Genomic DNA, 4,018 nt, shown 5'->3' on the forward strand with positions numbered 1-4,018 from the left:
AGGACAACGGTGAATGGATCTCAGCTTTTATAGCACCGCTGTGTAAAATCTTATGTTTTCTGGTCAAGACACTGGGTAGTCCTTTGAATAAGATGGATGGCTGTTTTATTTCCTCTTTGCTTCTTCATGCATATAAGTAAGTTTAATTATTTCCATTAGGGATAAAATACAGCACTTGCATGACAACCAAACGCTTGATCTATTTTTAAAATAAACCGTCAGTTAGATCATCAATGTTTCTTAAGGAAAAATGATGATTTAATAGCTTAAAACAGAAATGATTCTGCTGCAGTTAATTTCTAGATTTTTTTTTTTTTTTTTGTGGGAGAGGGAGGGAAAGAGGAAGGGAGGGATGGGAAAGTGGACAGAAAAAGAAGCAATAATTTCCCCTTATTCATTTAGCAACTAGATTTTCTGAAGACTCAACAGTTTGGTTCTCCTGTTTCTCTTCTGGTTTTTTCTTTACCTTATGGGCAGAAAGTATAACAGTGTATCATCTATGCACAGTGCTCTGTCTTTCTGTGCCATCTTTTATTTTTCTTGGAAGTTAACCTCCTCCCATATAGATGGGTAAATGGATGCAGAATCAGTCATTATAAAGGATTTTACGGTTTCAGGTAGCAATGTGGAATAGTGGAATAGAGGAGCGGTGCAATAGTAATAGCTGTGTAAGGTGTGTCTGAGCAGCATGGTACAGGGCTTTAGTAATACCCAAATACAATGTGCTGGACCCAGATACACAAATGGGAAAGGCAGGAATTATGTTAGATGAGAAGAGAACCACAGAATATGTACTCAGAATACATGACCTTAATAACATAAACTGGGATTTTAGAGATAATATTTGTTCAGTTCTGGTGGGTTGGATTCAGGTCTCTGGAGGAACGGCTTGCAGGTCTGGAGCCCACCCATGGGAACTGAAGTGAGTGAATTCGCCTGCTCCTTTCCCTAATTTCTGGGGTGAGAACACCAGCCTTGCTATGGTCGTTAGCTGCAAGGGTTTAAATGTGCTCATTCAAAAAAAACTCAGATATATTTGTGGGGGGGTTCCCTGCAGCAGATGCTGTGAGGGTAGCAGTAAGAGCTTCTAATGGGGACAGGGAAAGCTGCCTGAGGTGAGGCTGTGAGGGTGGCTGGTCTGTCCTGGGGCACGGCCATAGCTAATATGTGCTCAGTGCCAAATGACTGAAGTAGCCTCCAGGGCTGAGCTGTGATGGGGCACTTCAGCAGCCCAAGACCAGGATCTAATGACGGTTTAAAATCCACGATTCATCCAGTATGTCTATCAGAGTGCAAATTCAGTGCTGTTTTCTAAGAATACAATCATGGGACTTTGTGGGGAAGAAAAGACCTCTCACAAATAGGGAAGATGAGGTTCTTGGAGAACCATTATTCAGCATATGTCCAGTAAACCTTATTTTCCTGATCTCCATGCCTTAACCCCTTGATTCAGCCTCTCCCCCCTGGGACTCGCTGATCTGGTCCAGCCCCACGTCCCAGTGCAGAATCAACTGCACTCTGCCATTCCTGGGAGATGTTTTGCCTGACTTGGTCTTGAAAAAAACCTCAGTGGTTATTCCAGAATCTGCCAAGGAGACCGATCTTGTTGCTTCACTGTTCTTACCATGCTGGAAAATTTCAATCTTCTACAACGTTTTCCCTTAATGTTTTATCTATGTCTATTTGCTTTGACACTACCTTTGGTAAAAGGGGAGGTAGTCTGGTAGGGTGGTCTTTAGGATGAGTTTAATAACATCAGCAATACAGGTTGTCACAATAGGAAGTTGAATTTCTCATTCCAGATCATCACTCAAGACATTACAGGAATACATGTCAAGCAGCTGCTATAGCTGACTCATAATTCCAAGTTGTTGCACAATTTTATTAAATGTGATTGGTGTGGGTACTTCTGCAGGAGAGCCAGGTCCTGCCTGGGATTTCTGGGCAACAAGAGAGGAGTGATTTGAAGCTGCAAGGTGATTAGGTTTGGGAATGGTATTGCATTTTCTCATAACTTTGACAGGACTGCAAGGGAGAGCGGAGAAACACATTCTCCGAAGTTCACTTGCAGGGGAGATGGACCTTTTCATCTTGCCAAACTTCTTGGATGACCTCTTCTTGCTGAAGTGAGCTCCTCTGGCAGTATCAAGTATTTGCTTGTCTATCCATGCCTGTGCTGCCCACAGTAGCAGGTTGGTGACATGATAAACTTCTGTTTGCATCTTCGGAATCGGTTTCCATATTTTGCGTTGTAAACCCATAGAAATACTGAAAACCAGTAACCAGTTGGAGTGAAACCCAGGCTTTAAAGAAGACATGAGATACTGTAGCCCTGTGTCATTCTAGGATGCCTGGTCTGTTTTTCAGCGGCTCTTCCCTCCTGCTTGTTACAAAGTCATTTAGTCATGAACTTCTCAACTCACGATCTCTGTCCCCCCTAAGGCGACCTCGGGCATCAGGAGCTCGCAGGGTGTGTATGGGGGGGATGTGGAATGCGGGAGCATTGCCTCGTTAAGTGACCCGGCTCCCACTCTTCAGAAGAGATAACAAGGAAAGTGACAAAATAAACACGCAGATACACAAACCTAACAGCAGGCAGTAAGGGAGACAATACGGAAGACCAGACCCCTTGGGCCGCCGGTTGATGGGCCGTTAGGGCCGGTGGGGGAGGGGCAGCCTGAGCTCTCCGCTTTGGGGGGGGCGGGCAGGGCTGCCCCCGCCGCGGGGTGTCAGCGGGGGGCACGGGGGGGCTGCGCGAAACCGCGGACGGGGAACCCTTCGGTACTTGTTAGAGGATGTTCAGAGGAAGGGGCAAAGGTGGAGAAAGGTGGTGGCGGGGGTGAGGGTGGACTGAGAGGAGCAAGTGTGGGAACACAGGGGAGCGGGGCGGTAAAGGGGCCGGCCGTGTGCGCAGGCTGCCCGGCAGTGCGCTCGTGTGACCGAGCCCCTGCTGGATGCTGCAGCCTGTCCTGCCTCCCCATTAAACCCTTCACTTAACTGGTTTGGTTTTCTGTATGATCTCATTTTGTATCCCACGTGTGAGTGCTGCAAGGTGCCAGTGCCAGCAACTGGAGAAGGGACTCGCAGGTCTTGGTGGCAGCATCTAGAGAGACCAATGTGCAAGAGAGGCGGGGGGATCCCGGCTGGAGGAACCGTGGGACTCATGGAACTTAAAGCTTGTTAGCTCCAGGTGTCAGCAGCTGGAGGGGCCAGGGTGTGTGTTTATGTGGGAGAGGTCTAAATAGCCGCACCTGTAAATACCAAAGTGTGTTTATTCCCCTCCCCCGCCCCCCCCAGTTAATTTAATCCTGTGTGTACATGTATGTGCAATTGTAAAGCAAATTTTAAGCTGGGCTAGTTGGTGAGCAGGAGGCAGCCTGCATCTGGAAGGAGCTGAGGTCTGAGCCCATGCTGGGTGAGGGGACCCAGGGTCTGGGCACAGGAAGACTGAGAAGCTGTGCTAATATTAAAGGAATCCATGGCTGTGTGGGTGCTTGCGAGACAAATGCGTAGCACATATATCTGCCTGCGAGCAAACTTCAGGCTGGACTGGCTGGAGAATGGGAGGAGACCTGCTTACCTGGTAAGGGAGTGCGGGCACGGGTGTTCGAGGGCTTTACAGCTGTGCTGGGCAGGTATTCGAGGATCTGTGAATGTGACTGTGCTTGCGATTCTAGAAGGTGAGGGCGTGTATGTTTTCATAGGGGACTTCAATCTGATCAGCCAGAGAGGAGGAACAGGACTGGGCTTACTTACCTTTAAAGTGAGGGATGTTGGGTTTTGTGTGAGTGTGGCTGAAGACAGTGGTCTGTCGGGTAGTCTGCATGTCCAGCTGCCTTGGTGCCCTCTCTGTACATGTCTGTGTGTGCCCGTCTGGGACAAGTGCTCACCTTCACTGCTGGCCAAACCTGCACACGGGGACAGGACCCGAGTCCATCAGGCTGGGATGGAGAGACCTCCTGAGTCCCTGTGTGCCCCTGGCTGGGCTGCAGCAGTCAGCAAGGAGGGATCCCTGGGT

The sequence above is a fragment of the Falco punctatus genome, assembly GCF_963210335.1.
Source record: "Falco punctatus genome assembly, chromosome: 5".
NCBI classification, from domain to species: Eukaryota; Metazoa; Chordata; class Aves; order Falconiformes; family Falconidae; genus Falco; species Falco punctatus.